This window comes from Lynx rufus, unplaced genomic scaffold (genome assembly GCF_022079265.1).
Source record: "Lynx rufus isolate CCGP_SWC_20201006 ecotype Redwood Valley unplaced genomic scaffold, mLynRuf1.p SCAF_5, whole genome shotgun sequence".
NCBI lineage: Eukaryota > Metazoa > Chordata > Mammalia > Carnivora > Felidae > Lynx > Lynx rufus.
Genome location: NW_025814867.1, coordinates 36,699,522 through 36,719,455, shown reverse-complemented (window position 1 = coordinate 36,719,455; position 19,934 = coordinate 36,699,522). Strand labels below are relative to the sequence as shown.

The following is a 19,934-nucleotide window of genomic DNA, read 5'->3' as shown; positions in this document are numbered from 1 at the left end:
GAGCGCAGTTTTATTGTAATCAAATTCTCAGAAAGAGGGTGTCACCTGTGCTTTCCCATGGCTGTCAGGAGAGGCCTAGATAGATTTTTCCCAACGTGGTGTAAAAAAGTATTTCACGGAAAAGAGCCAGTCCTCTTCCTCGAATAAAGGGCACTGACTGTCTGCTAGGATCTTTCTTCCAAGATTCGGGGACTGCTGAGAAAGTATTTGCCGAGGCCTGCCACAAGCTTGCCTTGTGGAGCTATCAGCCTGGATGGAGCAGTAATGCGCAGGTTTTGTTGGCTTGATTTTGTAACAAAATTCATCCACGTTCCCCGCGCTTTGGTAGTATGAGTCTTACTTTAAATTTTTCTCTAGCAAAGATTTACTGCAAGGTTACAAGTTAAAAGGATCAAAAGCCTGTTATGTGGGACCCAAGGAATTTAACAAAAATCCCCTACCCCTGGACAAGCAGAGCAAGACTAACTCCATTTTGTGCAACACCCACCATCTCATGTATAACCCCCACATGACCTACTTATTGCTTAAGACACTCCCCCATCCTAGTCAAGCTGCTGAGCACACCCTTACTGGAAACTGGCTCATATAGGAATGCAGAACCCCTAACCGTCAAAGAATGTAAACCCCGCCTTTTCCCCCGCCAAACTTGCGCGCCAATTCTTAAACCCACCTTTTCCCCGCCAAACTTGCGTGCCAATTCTGACCAGAGTGATAGGCTAGTTCAAACAGTTACTATAGGGTAAACTGTAATTCAATTGGCCACCTGCGTGTGGACTGACATGACTATGCAACTTTCTGTGTGTGTGTTACAATCTCATTGGCCACTGGCCCCTATAAAACTGCTATGCCTCTTAACCTAGGGGTCCAAGTCCCTGCTCTGCTTTGTCGGGTATACTTGGGCCCAAGCTCGAGCTTGCAAATAAACCCTCGTACGTTTGCATCAGTATCGGCTCCTTGGTGGTCTCTCGGATTCGAAATCGGGGGCATTACAGTTACCCTGTTTTCAGCTTGGAATACAGTGTTTGCAGTTCTGCATCTCCATTCCTGCCTATATTTGAAGAACTGGATCATGGTGAAGAATAAAGGAGATTGCAATATTAAATACACAGCCAGCATAACATTTTATGTAATCAAGGAAAATATATTGACTTGAAGTCAAGTTAAAGACTCGTGTAATTTAAAAATAAAGGCAGGGTTTTGAAGGCGGGCAGTTTGGGCAACATGCACACACACGTACATGAGCAGTTCCCCGACCTTCCCAAAGCCAAGTACCCTCTAGCCTTTCTCTGTAGGCCACATGTTTAGAAAGATCTATTCCACTAAATTGCGTTTATTAACTAATGATTCATCTTCCCACTTGAAAAAACAACAACCCTGCAATGTTTTTGTGTAAGTAACCACCGATCAGAGCTTCTACAAAACTTGAGCCAATCCACTGTTAATGGTGGATTCCAACCTAAAGAAACTTGTGGTCTGATTGCAAGTTTATGTGTTTCCATTGAGGCTTTTGGAAACTGAAAATCATTTGGCGACCACCCTGCCCCCCCAAGAAAATTGAGGCATGTGAATTAAGAACCACGGGTTGGAAAGAGCCGGTGTGAGCCATGACTGTCTGTGCTTTCTTAAGATTGGGAGATGGGAAGTGGTAGAACAAGGCAATTTGGCTTTTGGATTCTGCCTGCCCGGGTGTGAAGCCCACCTTTGTCACTTAGAAAGCCACTCACTGTGTGGCTTTTAGGCAAATTACTTAACCTCCCTGAGCCTCAGCTTCCTCATCCATAGAATGAGGCTACTTTTAAGATTACACTTACCTAATAGGGCTTTTAAATAATTAAATGGGATAATACCTGTGAAGTATCTACAATACTGTTGGGCGCACAGTAAGCGCTTTTTAAGTGTAAACTGTTGTGGATGCTAGTGCTGGAAGGGCAATTATTTCAGAGCTCTACGTTCCTACCATCCAAGCAGTGAGAATCATAGCTACATATGTACAGCAACCTTCACACCCTAGAAATTTTCCATGGGCAAGCTGCCAGGGTCACATGGCGAGTGACATAAAGGCATTTAAACACAGGTCTGACTCCACAGTCCACTTTCTGTTCTGCTAACATGTTCCAGGTGGTACCTTGATCAGACACTGTCAACAGCTTGTTAAGGGTGAAATCGGCTCTGGCTTTCCTAAGAGGCTTAGCAAGTGAATGGCTCCTTACATCCACTTGGGAATTCACAAACAGTGGCATTTCTCTCTCATTAGAGCCAAATGTTTCTCCAGAAGCAAGGAGATTTCCCCAAATTGTTATTAATAACTAAAATATCATGGCAACAGTTTTGAACACCACAGCCGAAAACTTACATAATCAGCCTGTCCTTCAAAATTTTCCACCCTTCCTCATAACCAGTCTCAGATTCTCTCTCTTAATCATTCTTTTGAGTAAGGGGAACTATCTGGAAATTTCCAGGAACATCCCAACTTGTTATGATTTTATTCTTTTCTCTAAAGCTTTTATTCTTTTCTCTAAGTTCTCTTCCCCAAACAACTAAACGTGATTTGTTTTTCTATATCTTTATACTTTTCAGTTCAATACATTTGCAAATCCGAAAAAAAAAAATTCTAAGACTTTCAAGATCCTCTCCTCTTAAATGTCTACCAGTTCTTCAACATCTCCAAACCATGGCTGCCGGTCCTTTTCCAGTGGCTTTTTCTAGGAGGCTTTCCTCGTTTTCTACCTCATTTCCTTTAATCACCACATGATTTCTGCTATGCTACAACTACATGCTTGCATTTTCTGATTTAGGACTGTTGACCAATGTAACATTTACTGCCCCCTTCTCTCTCTCTCTCTCTCTCTCTCTCTCTTTCTTTCTCCCTTTTTTAAGGTTTCAATATTATAATGTATAAAAAGACTCAAGTTTGTCTCTTTTTAACCCCATTTCCTTCCTTAGTTTCCCGCCATGGGTTAGGAATCTATAACTCATTCTTTTTCCCATATTTGCAGCACTTTGTTAATCTGCTGTTTTACGTTTCTTCTCTCTTTCCCGAACCCTGGCACTCACCAAATTTCTATCACTTGGGCTCCCTTTATGTAGCTGCTTATCTTTTCCCTTTAAGCATCTTAAAAAGTCCGTGTCTGAATTGTCTTCTCTAATCTCTACCACATTCCTAAAAAGGCCTCTTGTGATGGTGCGTTGAGAAGTCTACCAAAGCCCCTGAAGAGGCAGTGTTTAGAACAGGGGCTCTAAGGCTCCTGGGAGCCAGGCAGAAGTAATATGAACTGGGGCCTGCAGAATAATTCATATCCCGCCTAAGTGGGAAATAAGCATGGTTACTACCCAGCCCCAGATCAATTGTTGCCACGTGGGAAGGCCAGATCTGCAGAATTTCCCAATGAAGCCAAAAATCAGGACTTTTATATGAAAACCTATGAAATGTTGACTACTTAAACAAACAAACAAACAAAGGAATCTGAATCTGATCAAGTCTCCAGCTGTAACTATCAATTTACAGGAAATTTCTGCAACAAAAGAACATGGAAAACAGCACCGACGAATGTAGTCATCAGATTTTAGACTGTAGACAACCCTACAGGTCAAATAGTATTTTTTCAACAATTTTTTTTATAGCAATAGCAAGGATGAAAGAAAGCAGGAAGGAAATCAATAAATTAAATGGAATTTACGGGATTATCAATTGTACCGTAAGGACCTTATTTGGAATTGTGCTTTGAATAAGTAAATTATTTTTTTTAATGACATAATTGGACAAATTAGGCCATATTAGGAGAAATGCTATGATATTTCATGTTATTAAAGAATTATTATTTGTTGGCAATGATAATGATACTGCGGTTATTTTTCTTAATAAGTCACATTTTTAAATGTATTCTTTTAGTAACTTACATTTTAAAAACTTTTTATTTATAAATATTTCAAAGTTATAGAACAATTTCAAGCACAGTACAAAAAACCTCCTATATACACTCTACTCATATCTTCCTACCTACCTACCTACCTAATTTTCTCCTGAACCATTTGTAAGTTGCAGACATTATTCTCTTTTGCCCATACATACTTCAGAATTTATTGGCTAAGCAAAAGGGCTTTCTCTGAGTATCCTTGTCTTTTAGAGAATCATACTAAAATACTTAGAGATAAAATGATGTGATGTCTGGGATTTGCTTCAAAATAATACAGGAGAGGATTACATAAAACGAGGTTTGCCAGCCACTGAGAATTGTAGAAGCTGGGTTTCATGTAGAACATGGGGTTTCATTAAGCTGGCTCTTCCATTAAGGTTCAAGATTTTCATAATAAAGTTTTAAAAGATTATGTAAAGAAAGGCCTTAAAGTGACATGATATTAAGTGAATGCGAAGAAGATACAAAGTTGTCTACAAAATATTATCTCAAGTATTAAAAAAAATCACCATGCATAGATAAAAGATTGAAAGAATACATGCCAAAATGTCAACATTTCAAATTATTTCACAGTAGGTATATACTACTTTTATACTTAGAACTATATAAATATAATGAGAAGAATTTACGATTAGAAGCAATTAAAAAACTGGAAAATGGAAATATTGTAACTGGTTCAATTAAAATTGTTAACAAATAAAACACACGTGTGGACTGGACTGGCCAAAGGGCCCCCAATTTGCATTGAAAATTACATGAAATTCAACACTGAAAGTGTGTCCACAAGTGAAGTTTTATCAGTACATAGCCACCGTCATTCATTTCTAAATCTAATGCAGGGCAGTGCATATTTTATTACTGTTATACTTAATATTATATATTATTAAATTTTGTCAAAAAAAAAAAAGCTTATAGAGGGGCACCTGGGTGGCTCAGTTGATTAAGCATCCAACCTCGGCTCAGGTCATGATCTCATGGTTTGTGAGTTTGAGCCCCTCAACGGGCTCTGTGCTGACAGCTCAGAGCCTGGAGCCTGCTTCGGATTCTGTGTCCCATTCTCTCTCTGCCCCTCCCCCATTCACACTCTGTTTCTCTCTGTCTCCCAAAAATAAATAAACGTAAAAAATTTTTTTTAAAAAAGCTCATTTGCTTTCTCTGTTGTTATATAAATACCTATGTGGTATCCCCAATTGTGCCTCAATCCACAAAACCTAAAATATTTACTATTTGTGCTTTAGGACTGGGCTTCCCTGTGACCTAAAAGAAGCGTATTGTAGAAACTGCACTGGACCAGGAGTCAAGCATGGCCTCTTAACTCTCCAAGTGACCTGGAGAAGTCACAACGTCTCTGGGCCACAGTTCTCTCAGTGACAAAAAAAAGTGTGTCTAAGGTCCACACAGCAACTGAAGTCTGTGATTCACATTCCTGTAAGAGCTAAGCAAGAAGTACAGGGATTATGACCGCGCTTAGTGGTGGCACACCAGCTGGTGTGGTCCTCCTACAGAGCAAGGGACTCCGTGAGAGTAACCACTGGCACTCAGATCAGGGTCTGGATAAACTGGTGAAGAACAAGGAAGGACAGGCTTTGGGGGGTGGGGGGGCTCCAAAAACAGAGCAGCATGCCTGTTATGAGCAATACGACTTCGGGAGACAGTTCCTAATATCTGTAGCTTAAATCAGGTATTTTGGATCTATCTCTCATCTGGGCTTTGTAGAAGATCACAACGCAGTGAGAAGTCTGCTTATTTCATTTAAAATTCAATCCAGATCTAGCAGAGCAATGGGGGTGAGGGGGTGGGGGGCTCTCTGACATTCTCAGATGGAGAATAGAAGCCTTGGGATGGAGACTTCATAAAAATTCTGGGATAAATTACCCTTAAGGACGTCAGTCTGTAGGCTCTTTGTACTAACCAACATGGGACAATTAAGCTGCAAGGGCAACATCACCATGGAAGCCAGACAGAACATCATGGTGCCAGTCCCTATACCGCAAGCCCGCAGCCTGCATTTTAGACTTCTTTTTCTAGTTGCACCCCCTCTCCGCTCTTTGGCCCTTGGACCCTGCACCCCCAGCTCCAGTGTAGGCAAAGCAGCATCTCCTTTTGTTTACCTGCGGCCTCCTGACTGCTCCCTTTGTCTCCTCCTATTTTCTCTGCCCCCACCAGTCCCCCTGCAGCCCTCTCAGTCTGCAGTCCCCTCTATCACCCCATTTCGCCTCCTAAATGACCACCCTATTCTCTTCCACATCATTTCCACAATAGCCTGCAGTTTCTAGAGAATCCTTCAGTGATGTAGCCCCTCTCTTTCCCTACTAAAGCTTCCCCTCTTCCCTTCCACAGCTCAAGAAACAAGAGAAAAGGGGGAAAAAATTACAAGGGCACTGCCCTTCTGGGATTTAACCACATTCTCAGCTGGTGGCTTTTGTTTTCTCGTCTCACTGGCTTGTAAGGCCCTCGGGGCAGGCACTCCGCACGTCATGCTCCGCGCTGGGGAAGATGGGCAGGACTGTTAGGCCTTAATTAGAGCAAGGCCTCAGTCAGGGTAGAACATTTTAGCAGGAAAAAGGAAAAAGGAATTTCAAAATATCCACTTGGCAGCAATGACCACAGGGGAAGGAAGAGGTTTATTGTTTTATATAAGGAAAATCACGAAAGCTCTCACAGCTTTTCATGAACACAGAAATAATATTTACACTGGCAATTTTAAAACAAAACAGAACCAGAAAACAAACTCCCTCTGCAGGCCAAGTGTAGTGAGTGTAGACCCAAGTGCTAGTCTTGAACCCTGAGCAGGAAGCTGCAGAAGCAAGGAAAGCATTAAGGGAAAGGATGCAAAATGAGTTATAAGATCAAAAGAACACTTTTCTGGTCAATGAGACATTGAGGCCATAGCAGAGCCACACTGAGATCACCTAACAGAGACATGAGCTTTGGCAACTGGTCTTTGATATACCTGTTACCCGTCAAGCCTTTTTGCAGGACAGACAGCAGGGAGACCCCCACTGTCAGACAGGGAAGGTAAAAAGGCAGAAGCATCTTGCCTGCATCACGAATTCAAATTTTTGCATTCAAGGGCCTCTCAACTTAACATCTGCTCATGAATGCAAAAGAGTGGCAGCCGTTGTTGAAGTCACCTGGCAAATGTAGGCAGACCAGCTTGGAGCAGGGCAGCCAGACATACGGTGGCTTATTAGGAGCCAAGACATCTTGGGAAGGTGATGAGGATGAGATATAGAGTCCCAGGAAGAAGCACCCCTGCCATCAGCTGACATGCCCCCAAACTGAAGGCTGGCCTCCAAGGTAACGGTATAAAAGGCCACTAAGAGAACAGCATGTCATTCATTTCTTTCTGGAACAGATAGGACACACAATTGTGCCTGTCCATACAATGCGCTAGCCTTGTGTAGGAACCTGGATGCAAGTTTCCTGGGATATTTCATGTCACATTCCATTCTGCCTGGGTTGGAGTGGTGTCTCTCACACAGTACATGCTCAACAAGTGATGCTCGAGGAAGTGAAGCCCACTCCCGCACTCGTGGGCAAGACTCTACCACAAAGGTTTAGAACAGTCTTCAGGCAGTGGAAAGTTTCACGAGCCAGTCAAAACCAAACAAAGTGTAAGGAGTCAGCCAGGCCACCTCTAACTTGTGATAAGCAAAACCCACTAGGGATGCTCAGTCGGTTGAACGTCTGACTATTGATTTCCTGGTCTGGTCATGATCTCATTGTCATGAGTTCGAGCCCCGAGTCAGGCTTGCACTGACAGCGCAGAGCCTGCTTGGGATTCTGTCTCCCTCTCTCTTTGTCCCTCCCTGCTTGCTCTCTGTCTCTCTCTCAAAATAAATAAAAATAAAAACTTAAAAAAAAACCCACTATATTGTAAATCAATCTTAGAAGATGCCTCTGACACATTCTGAAGGCTTCATAGGGTCTTATGGTTTCTAACTTATACAGCAAAGCTATCCCTTTGTTCTCAGAGCTTCATCAGCAGACCAACCTAAAAGGCATAAAAGAGTCGAGGTTCTTAAAAAGAATTTCTTTAGTATTACTTGCTCAAATAGAGAAACACCACGCCAAGGAGTGAGGTCCTTAGAAAGCCATTGTTGGGCAAAGTGACCTGTAGAACTGAAGTGTTTTAGGCACTAGAGCACAAAGACAATTTATTGGCGGTATGGGACTGATCCTTCCACCATGTGCTTTTGAAAAAGTGAAAGGAAACGACTGTCTCAATGTTTTGCCATGTATTTACTTTCCGGAGTTCTTACAAAAAACAAAGCTCTGAGAATCCTTTCTGCTGGGGATTTCTGGGGTGAGCGCTAAATCTATGCCAGCCTTTCATCACTACCACGGCACCTTGTTAGGTGGTTTCAGGTTGGGACTGGGTCACAGGTAGTGACTTCGCTGGCACTGCATCCTGGGAATTTGACTAAGACCAGCCACCTACCTACATAAGAGGAAGCTGACCTATGTAAGGCCGAACCTGCAAAGTCGTCAGACCTGGCTCTGTTAGAGCAGCAGCTTCACAAAGAAAGGAGTTTGCAGTCTGAGCATGAGCCTCCTCTGCCTCATAATGGTACCCTTAGAACATCACCTGGCTGGGTCCATTTCACCCTGCAGGCAGGTCTCAGCCTACATGCCACCTCTTCAGGAAGGCTTTTCCTGGCCAATCATTCGAAAGTGGCTCTCTTCCTCCCAAGATACCATTCTTGCTCTCTCTTTTTTTTATTTATTTTTTTTTATTTTTATTTTTTTTCAACGTTTATTTATTTTTTTGGGACAGAGAGAGACAGAGCATGAACGGGGGAGGGGCAGAGAGAGAGGGAGACACAGAATCGGAAACAGGCTCCAGGCTCTGAGCCGTCAGCACAGAGCCCGACGCGGGGCTCGAACTCACGGACCGTGAGATCGTGACCTGGCTGAAGTCGGACGCTTAACCGACTGCGCCACCCAGGCGCCCCGCTCTCTCTTTTTTTTAAAGTTTGTTTCTTTATTTTGAGAAAGAGAGAGAGAGAGAGAGAGAGGGAGAGAGAGAGAGTGTGAGTGTGTGTGTGTGTGTGTGTGTGTGTGTGTGTAAGCCGGGGAGGGGCAGAGAGAGAGGGAAAGAGAGAATCCCAAGCAGGTGCCCTGCTGTCAGCACAGAGCCCAAAATGGGGCTCAATCCCATGAACTGTGAGATCATGGCTTGAGCCAAAATCAAGAGTCAGACACTTAACCAACTGAGCCACCCAGGAGTCCTTCACTCTTGCTTTTTAAATTTCTATTTTTCTCCTTTGTGCTTGTCTACTTTAATTGTTTACATATTTATTTTTGAGCTCCCCACCCCCACCATTCCTCTCCATTGGAGGCAGGTCCATAAGAAGCAGGCCCTGATCTCTTGTTCATTACTATATTTCCAGCCTTTGGAAAATGCCTGGCTTGTAGTAGGTGCTCAATAAATTTGTCGAATGTTTCATTACCAACAAAGCTGTTAAGAACAGCATTTCCCCTGGAAGGGAGCTGTTAGAATGAATGACATGGTTGTAGGAACTCAAAGGCTTCAGCAGGATTTAGTATTAAAGATATAAGTGCTAGATCTTTTTTCTTGATCCTCCTTCCCCTACCAACCAGCTCTAAAACAGGGTCTGGCTACCAGTCTTTTTACGGGGGATCCACAGAACTGGTTGAGGTAGATCAAGCTCACTCTAGTAGCAAGAGATGCAACCGTGGTCGTCTCACTGAGTTAAGGCTTGGAAAAACATTTCCTATTCTCCAAAGAAAAAGAGTAGAGAACTGGAGACTATAAATCATTCAGGTAGAAAACCACAGATTTGCTCATTTTGTTTTGGTGAGAACAAAGGCAGTTGTTTGCACATTCTTCTTGTCGCACCTGCTCTGGCCTGCCCGGTACAAACACCTTAGCCAAAAGTGTAAATGGGTTAAGCATAGCCTTTTAGGCAATGAGAGGGCGTAAATGCCATCTCTGCAATCATCGGGAAGTGTTTTTGGCTAGACTAGGAGATCCAATAATAATTGTAAATGGGTAAGTTTAGAAAAGCTTTGTGCCTTGTAAATATTTCTGTGAAATATGAAGGCAAAGCATTAAGGCGAAACACAACAAAGTAATAAATAATAATTATTCTTCCATTCGCTGGTCTATTTATTAGAATGACAATGGTACAATATACTTCCCAACAGTCTTACTTGGCTTTCAACCTCCTTGAAATGTGTTTAAAATTCTTTTCGGCAAGACCAAGAGCACCATAAATGAATAATGCCACAAAAAATCATTAGGTATGAAAATCTACAAGATGACGCAACCACGCTTGAGTTAACAATAAAAGGACCAACATTTTATAAAGAAGAAATACACTGTTGAATCTATCAGGCATTCATTTTTATGGTAAAACAATTCCATTGCATCCATCTAACCTTGAGATTAAGATTCAAATAGGTTCAAAATGATTAATTTGTACCGGCCTATCAAAATGGAAGACGTCGTAGTTGTAATCTTTCTGAATAGCAATAGTGTTTTAATTACAAATGCCTGGCTCATTATTTGCTCGAGAGCGAATGACAATTAGCTTGATTCTACTGCAACTGTTAATGCTCCTGGTACTAAAATAAATAGGCAATACTGAATCAGGTGTCCTACATTTCCCTTCATTTTATGATCTTCTGATTGATGCTATATTCAAAATGTACTTAGTCATTTTAAGTCACAGGCAAGAAGGAAAATGGCTCCCGAACAGCCAAAAAAAAAAAAAAAAAAAAAAGAAAAAGGTATTGCAGGAAGGATATTTCATGGCAAGCCCAAAGAATGAAATCACTATGAGGTGAATCATGTTCTAATATCATTGAGCCAGAGAAGGACTCCAAGCAAAATATTCAAGTTGGCCTCAAAACAACACAACAACAACAGCAGCAACAAACCTTTAGCCCATTAGAGGTTTGGTTTTACAGACAGTGCTTTGGAATATCGGGCAAACTGCTAGAATAAAGCAGCTATTTACACAGAGGGTTCTGAGTCTCAATGTTCTTCACATTGGAGTAAACCTCAGAGAGGTTTCAGGTTTGCCAGTATCTTCCTATTAATACATCTATAAAGACGTTTCCACAAAGGCTCGATGTGCACTTATCATTGGGGGGGTGGGCTTGGGTCTCGGTCCCTCTCTACCCAGAGCTCTGAGGTTACCGATGGAGGGATCGGGGAAAACAAGGGCATAAGCATTTTCTGATTCTCAGAATTTCTGAGATGCCTTTTGTTTCAGGGGCGCTGGTGAACCAGTGATAATGAAACTACACCTTTGTACACAAACCTTGACCAGCATTCTGGAGCACGTTACAAAGAAAAACCTTAATTTTTGAAAGTACTGAGCACAAAGGAGGGGATAAAAAAGCTCTCCCTGTGCAAGCTTTCTCTATATGTGTAGAAATATGGCTTAATTTTTAAGGCTTGAAGACCGCATTTAAAAACGTCTAAAACCAATGCAGACTCTATATGGGAGGAAAAAAGAACTGTACAGTTTTCATTAACCATTTGTTTCTTTTTTTAAGACATTCTTTTGCATATCAGTTATTGCATTTTTAAATAAGATTTGGTTACCAAGGAAACAGGTTCTGGCCCAGTGTTAAGTTGAAACTAAAATATATTTCGGAAGTTAAGCTCAAAGGAAAGAGCCCATGAAATTATTTTGAAAAGTGGCAGAATTTGGTACTTACAGAACCATAGCTGTATGGTCTGCAATGAACCATTCTAGGGACTCTTTTTCTTTCAGTGAAGCTCTCTTTCTTCTAACAGGGCCATCTATATTTAATATCCACCACCCCCCTTTAAAAATTGTAACTCCTCATCTCTCCAAATAATAGATAAACCAATAGTATATTTGTTCCTGTATATTATCTAAAATGGATTTTGGAAGCATGTAAGTTTTTATTTTCATCTTTCATATAACACGTTTAAAGACCGCTTCTTAAAATTTAAATATTTTAAATGTTTCTTATTAAGCTTGTTTGCGCTCTTTAAAATTATCTCAAGAAAACCATTTATTTTTAGTTTCAAGCTAAAATGGAGCTGAATCAACAGACTTTTCAAAAAATTCTTTTGTTGTCTAATGGCGCCACACCTATCATATATATATAATTTTTTTAAAAGGAATCAGCTCACTTTTATAGCAGAATCATTTTGTAAGTTTAGCAAAGCTGTACATTGATATAGTATCTGAATAGGAAAGCCTATCCAATTTAATACCCTCCCTCCAAAAAATTACAGCTGTCTTATTTAATTTTCATTATGAAAGTCATATTTTAATCCCTCTAATATTCTTGCTGCATGGCTTAAAAAAATCTATAAAACATGCAAATTTCGACCTACCTGTGTGTATCACTTAATGCAGTGCTAGCATGACAAGACACTCAGCCATTTTTATGTAAAGCGATGGAGACCAACTGATTTCTCCGTCTTCTTGCTCACAAGTTTTAGATGCAATTGTCACACACACAAAAAAATCATACGCAGAACAGCTTGAATGTACTGTGATCACGAGAACTGAATTTATCAACAGGAAAATAGGATTGAAAAAAGAAGTTTCTCTTCCAAGGTTTCTCTGAGGCTGCAACCAAGGAGGTGGTGTGCTGAATTCTTTTCCCCTTCCTCCTCTGAGAGTTCAAAGCCCGGAGCTGACCACTGCAAAGGCCACTGTCACATTTGCTGAAAATCAAACCACTGATACCAGCACTGAAAATACAAATTTGAGAACCAACTTGTGTGCACACCATGGAGTGCACACGAGTTAAAAATAGATTCCACCTTGCCTCCTACCTGCATAATAAATATGTAAGTTTCAAGTGTTTAATTTGATATTCACATTAATTAACAATACAACATACATTATTTAAAAGACAGCAAAGGCAAGAAGAAAGGAGAGACACCATCTGGTAGCAGAGTTTTGTTGTTGTTGTTTTTGTTTTTAGGGTTTTTTTTTTTTTGGCTTTGTTAAAAAAAAAAAAAAAGGTAAAATCCTATTTTGAACGTGATGAAAAGCAAACATCCAGAGGCAAATGAATCGGAACTGAAAGGTGATGTTGAAATATCTAAGGCTGTAATGAGGCAAAAACAAGTCTTCGCTACCAGATGATATGGCATACCGAGCATTTACATACTCACATCTGAAATACTAGGCAACGTGTAATGAATTCTATACACAGCATGCACACACAGCAAAAGCACGGCTAATCCTGCCTGCCATCTTAGGCTCGCAGAAGCAAGATACGCACTGCATGCAGACACGAGCACTGGGGAAGGAGGAGGCAGGGGACAGCTCACCTTAAATGCAGTATCTGATTAATGTTGTAAGTGACATTGCATATCAGCCTCAGAGTCTTGGTTCAACTGGGTAGGAGGGAACAAAGAAAAATGTCATCAACTGGTGATGCAAGATGAGCCCAATCACTAAACACTGTTTAGCAAACTCCAAATTCTGCAACCAGACAGTAGAAGGCATTTCGTACACTTAAGCAGAGCTGCTGCACAATGCATGTGTCCTTTTGCTTCTGAGAATCAAACAATCCTTTTGCTAATGAAGAAAATAAGCCGGAATGAATACTGTCATATCTTCTTCTTGAAGAAAGCTTTCAATACAGTATGTATCTGGTTTGGGGTGCATTTGATAGACTATTAATTTCATAGAATTGCTAACAACAACAAAAATCCAAAACTATTAAGCTATTGTGAAGTAAAAAAATAATATTATACAGGGTATAGCATTTCTAGATTATTTTTCAAATCCTAAACGGTGCCGGCAGGCTTACAGAAGAATGCATGATCGGGCTGTCTGTATCGGTGCTATAACCTCTAACCACAAGCCGTGTAAATGTATCCTGCTGAATGTATCTGCAGTACAGAGCGGCAGATACCTCCTCCGTTGGAATTGTATTAAAATGTGAATGAATTTGCTTAAACTTAGAAGCAAATAAAATCAGCACAGAAAAATAAATTGATGCTGAATTCCTTTGGATGTACGGTATAGCTGATCATCATGAACGATAAAAGCCATCCTTAGGATACTGACCTAAATAATGTTAAGACCTGCACCAGCGTACTTACCGCATTTGCTCAGAACATAGAACACGCAAAATGATTTTTGTCCTCCCTCCCTCTCCAGAAGCTAAACTGTAAAGTAACGAGGCATTGGCAGGGATATCCAAAGGCTATATGTGTATATATTGTACATGCTGTCAGAGAAGAAATGGTGTTGTGCTGAGATGTGATGTTTCTTTGTTTTACTTTGAGGCTTATCTTAGCTATGCTTGCACGATGACATTGACATCATGGAGGTCAGGGCTGACACTGGGGTGCCATCCGTTTTATGAGTGAAATGTTTTCCGAAAATTAAATCTCATCTACTCAAACACCAAATTTCATGTCTTCTTCAATACCACCTCCCTACCCCCGCTGTTCAAGATTGATGGGATCTAGTTTGGCTGTGTGTAATAAATTGGAATTGCCTTCTGTAGAGACTCCAATACATAATTGTAGGAATTAATTTTTTAAACAAAAAACCTTTAAGAATTCTTATGCATCCCCTTTCAATCCTTTCTATCAACACACACACACACACACACACACACACACACACACACACACAATTGAAGCTCAAATTGCAGTGAAACGTTTAACATGTGGAACAAAAAATGTGGAAAGAGCTGCTTATTCAGGATTTTGAAGAAATGCCTAATAAGCAAATACTGTTTAGCTACAAAACCAGTGTCACCATGTCCCCAAAGAGAGGAAAACAGCATAGCTTGCTAGAAAAATTTCCTCCAGAAACTGCCGGCAGGTAAAAAACAGAAAAGCATTTCTTTTACCATGCTGTATAAAACAAGAAGTCTTTTATTTTTAAGAAAATAGAACAGATTCTTTTCCACTTTCTTCAGCTACAAAGAAACCATACCCACCCCCACCCTTAGATCCTGGACATAAGCCAACATTTTTATAAAATGCTATGAGCCTTATTTTGAATATATATTTACGTTTTTCTTCTTATCTCTCCAAAATTCTTTGTCTTGTTGTGTCACTGAATATACTAATGCTAATTAACACGTGCAAAAATGAATTCATATTTTCTGGGGTTTCTAGTTTCCTAGCGCCTCGATCTTCTATAAGGACTGGCTAAAAATAGTCAGGTTAGCAAAATATTCAAGTTCCCCAGAATTTTTTTAAAGGAGAAATTGTATTCAAGCATCTTAACTTAGGTGCTAGGTTTCACAACTGGATCTTTTGTTTCTAGCTTTCATTCTATCTCGTTTCCCAGAACCCAAGTGATTTTCAGCTCAATGTGTGGAAAGCACCCAGCCCATCTCTATCCCATACACTTTAAAGTCTCCGAGTTGGGCCGTCCAGATGGTCGCTCATACCTGAACCACACCGAATCCTCTTCTCCTTGGAGCACATCTCTCCCCCACAACTACTCCAGAAATAAACGTGGCTCTGACAGAAACAGTAGCTCCTGGTCTAACACCAGTGGTGGAGCCATCTTCCCCACCCCCACAACATTGCTCTATGAGCTCTGGTTAGCATTGACAGCGACAGAAAATTAGAATGGAGTGTCCTTAGGCTAATTCCTCCTTTACCATGGGGGTCAAGAATTAGAGAGACTCTCAGGCTGAGTTACAAGGTACCAATTTAATACACGGTCATCTAGAAAGCAGGGTCCTCACGGTGGGGTCAGAAGAGGTAGAAGTGAACACCTAGACATTTGGTGCTGTTAGCGTCTGTTCAGCTGTTCCCTAGTAATAACATCAGAAAGCTAGACAATCATGTTAAAATACTCACAAATTATTATCGTGTAGGCTAGATATACACCACATGGAATCAACTGTGACCACATAGAACTAAGTCGCTGCCTCCTCTGCCTGGGATAATAAATGACAGTGACAAGGACAGTAATCCGCATCATGCTCCCATGAGATGAGCGAATAGTGTTATGTCCTCACAGGGGCAGGGTGGTGAATGTGGTCAGGTCCCCTACTGATACTCTTAAACCTGATGCCAGGGCAAGCGGTTTCCAAACCTCCCAGTGGGTTCCCTGTCCGCCCTCTGTCAAAATGAGCCTAAAAGCCACATACTGGTTTATTCTGTGATATTCTAAATATGCGCAATGAGCAAACTTGGCCCGTTTACCAAACCTGCTTGGGTTAAACAAATCTGAATTGTAGTTAAAAGCATTCAGATTGATGAGCTTGTTTAGGCAGACATTCTCGACTAGTAAATCCTGTTTTGCACTTAAAAAAAAAACAACAAAAAAACAAAACCACGCTCATGCCTGAATTACTTAGGCTTTGTCATGATTACAAGTGGCAAGGGTATGTGTTCACTTATGATTTTTAGAAATAGCATGCTCCTCATCAACATCCTCGGGGCACATACACAAATATTAATTTAAAAGACAAATCCCTTTGGGGCGCCTGGGTGGCTCAGTCAGTTAAGCGTCTGACTTTGGCTCAGGCCATGATCTCACGGTTCATGGGTTCAAGCCCCGTGTCGGGCTCTGTGCTGACAGCTCGGAGCTCGGAGCCTGGAGCCTGCTTCAGATTCTAGGTCTCCTCTCTCTCTGCCCCTCCCCCGTTCATGCTCTGTCTCTCTCTGTCTCAAAAATAAATAAACGTTAAAATAAAATAAAATAAAATAAACATTAATAAATAAATAAATAAATGACAAATCCCTTTTCCGTGATAAAAATTTTAACCTGTTCCTGCCATTCTGGGGAGTCAAGTATAAGGAGCCCTAAACAGCCTGGCAGGAACAGGACAGAGATGGACAGAGACAGCAGCGACGGGCGTGCCTTTCACTTTGATTAACGTTCTTCCTTGCCCACAGTCTCGTTGCTCTGCAGTCTTAGCTCATTTTATTTTCAGTCCTGTGGGTTAAAGTTAAATTGCATGGCTTATGCAAAGTACATAATTCAAGTATGAACAAAGCTTGACTCTGTATATTTAAAAAAAAAAAAAAAAAAAAAGGAAAGTAAGGGCACTGAGTCCCAGAGGAAACCTTGGTTCATAAACATTTGGATTGGTTTGCACTATGTTACTACATTCACTGCATTAAAAATTACAGCTGGTTTCCATTTACACCTAATATGGACATTCAAAGTTCTGGGTAAATTTGTTACCAGGTTAGGCCATTCTAAATCTAAATTTTTGCAAATGAAATGTTCAGCAAATTCAACATTTTTGTTTAAATTCTTAGCATTAAAAAGTTTAAAAAGTTTTATGAAGTTATTACATCGGTCTATAATGTATTTAGTCCTGGAAACAACATGGTGACTTAATTTATCAAGGACTAAAAGTGGCTTTGGATGATATTTTTACTTAAAATTTTTTGAAAGTCTGGTGCTATTTTGAACATCTATATCTTGCCTACAGAGCTGGGCAGGAACTTCTGTTTCCTATCTTAATCAGAGCTAAGTCTATAATAGCTACCATTTATTGAGAACCTACTACATACTCAATATTTGCCTATATTATATTATTTAATTCTAACCCAAAAGGCTTCAAGGTGAGTATTAGTTATTATCAATTTTGGCTGAGGACCTAATTGGGATTTCTAGTCACATGGGAAATAGCAGAGTTAGGATTCAAATCTAAGTCTGACCAATTCCAGAGTCTAGGTCTTTCCACTAATCTTCAGAGGATAAAACCTCCTCCATCCACATTCTGTCCTGACGTAGGAAACTTCTTCCTGTCAGAATCCTAGTAGATGGAATCCCCACTCTCTGAAGCCAGGACTAATTCTGTTTATAAGAACCAGCCTTAATTCCCAGGCCCTGGGAACTGTGGGTACCTAGGACGCCATCAACTGGAGACAGCCTGGACCAGCAGGTGGAAAAGAAAATAAAAGGAGGAATTCATTAGACCAGGTTGAAAAGTTAAGAGTAGAGAGCAGATTAACAATTTTGGTCAGTGATGTGTCGTAATTTGGAAATGCTTTATAAGACAAAGTAAGTGGGAAAGCTCACATTTCCATCTGAGCAAAAGCCTTCACTAGGTGTCTTTTCATGTTACAGATGAGGAAACTGAGGCTGAGAGGAATCCAGTCACTTGCCCAAGATCACACATTTAATAAGTTAGCCCATTTGTTATATTAAAAAGTATATCTTGTTTCCTTTTGTACCTAATAGATTCAGCATGTGTGAGTAAATTTGTTATCAGGTTGTTAGAGTGTTCTGATCTAAATTTTCAGTTAAAGAAAATCAGTGTAGCAATCAAGACTAACCAGGTTCCCACTTACGAATAGTATTTTTGTCCTGAACAAATAAACTAAATTGGTATTATGAGTTCCTTCCTCAACATATATTGAAAATGGATTTTTCAAAAGTCTAACTTTTGAGTAAGAGATTTTCCTCAACCATGGTTAGTGTTTCAAATGCATGATTTTAGTGATTAACTCTCTCTGTTAGCATTTGTACATTTTGCTCTAAGATCCCTTCCGGCTCCGAAGTTTGTAATTCTAAAAAATCTAGCCCAGCTTGCTTTCCAGGTCGGTCTAGGCCAAGAGCTAGACTCCAAGTCTCCTGCCTCCTGGTTATGTGGCCAGCTGACTATCTTGCTCGTTGGCAGTAATTTTATATGCCAACCAGATGGCTCTCAAAGGGGGCTTTCTAATCAGCTCCACTCTGCCTGGGAATATGAGAGGAGGATTATGTTGCTTGGTGCTCATGAGGCAGTAGAATGAATGGTTGAGTAGATGGACAGGACTGAGGAATCTGAACTCTGGGAAGCCTCCAATTCTTAGACATGAGTTTTCTTACTTCTATCCATTAGGATCTGTGTAAGATGTGGGAACGGAGTACATACTTGATGGCAAAGATGAGGCAGCAAACCATGGGGACCAAACTGAGGTTATCTTCTAGGAAAGACCTGGGGGAGACGGGAAATGTGAACCATGCGGTTTTCAACAGAGAAAAACTGGTGAGTGATTTAGGGTTGGGAGGGAGACTCTGACCGACAACATTCTGCCCCACTTCAATCCAGCTCTCCTGTGGGACTATCCTCCATACTCCTCACCCCTGTTTTGATATCACTACCTCAACGTTAGCAGGAGAATAGTTCCTGCTTTTCTCAGGGCATTTGCAACATGGCACTAAAGGAAAGAACAACAAGGTTTTACTAGATCCTGAATTGGCAAGACACATATTCAGTAAGATGGCTGAGTTTCTTCTTTCTTGAGAGACTGGCAAGTAGGGTGAAGAGGGAGGGTGGGGATGTAAACTAGGGTGGAGGAGGAAGAATTCTCACAGACTGGTAAAAGCCACCCTTTGTGAGAACATAATCCTCTCCTAATATCTTCCCTTCATCCTGGGCAGCAAATACTCCAAGACTCAACCTGGGAACAAAGCCATTTGTCTTCTCTTCTTTCAGATAAAGACATGGCTCAGAAAGGCCATAACCATGCACCTCATCTCACCAGAGCAGCTTTAACAAACCTCAGTGAATCTTCACTTCCTTCGGACTGAAGATAAAGGCAGAATAAGTTTTTGTTGATTGAATTATCTACCTTTAATCACGTCTCTGGCTTGCTTCCTGCAAGATCTGTATATCTCCCGCGGCACCCAAGGCGTTGTCTGATGCAGTGAAGGGGGCTCATATGGGTATGCTCTTCACTGACCAACACCAACTTGGGAGTTCCCTCTCTGCTCCCATCACTACCAGTGGAATCTTTAGCTTTGTCTCATGAAGCCATTTCCCAAAATAGGGGAAGTTGCTCCATGAATTAAGGAATGGACCTAGGGGCTGAAAATATCTATGGAAGTCTTTCAAGTACTTAATCACTTGTTTCCCAAAGGGAGTCACAAATTGTCTGGCAAGCAGACCACAGGCTTTGTTTAAATCTGTCCCTCCCAGAACAGAAAAAGGGAGACAGAAATAAGAATGGTCTGACAGCAATACCATTGCCTCCAAATTGTGCCTCAACCTTTCCTGGGCCCTCAGCGTCAGAACATGTTTCGTAGAACTATAGGATGGGCAAGGCAGTTTGCAAGATGCCAA

At 41.0% G+C, this 19,934-nt stretch overlaps 1 protein-coding gene across 2 annotated transcripts in view; it reads right to left on the bottom strand.

Annotated features, from left to right (window-relative positions):
- Nucleotides 1–19,934, bottom strand: part of ZBTB38 (zinc finger and BTB domain containing 38) — a 144,965-nt gene that overhangs the window by 68,206 nt on the left and 56,825 nt on the right. Inside the window, exon 5 of one of the 2 annotated variants that reach the window (XM_047098996.1) lies at nt 13,216–13,281. The gene's annotated coding sequence lies outside the window, so the exon portion shown is untranslated. Of the gene's footprint in view, nt 1–12,264; nt 12,620–13,215; nt 13,282–19,934 lie in introns of those variants that run through there. The other variant, XM_047098997.1, reaches the window with a different exon arrangement.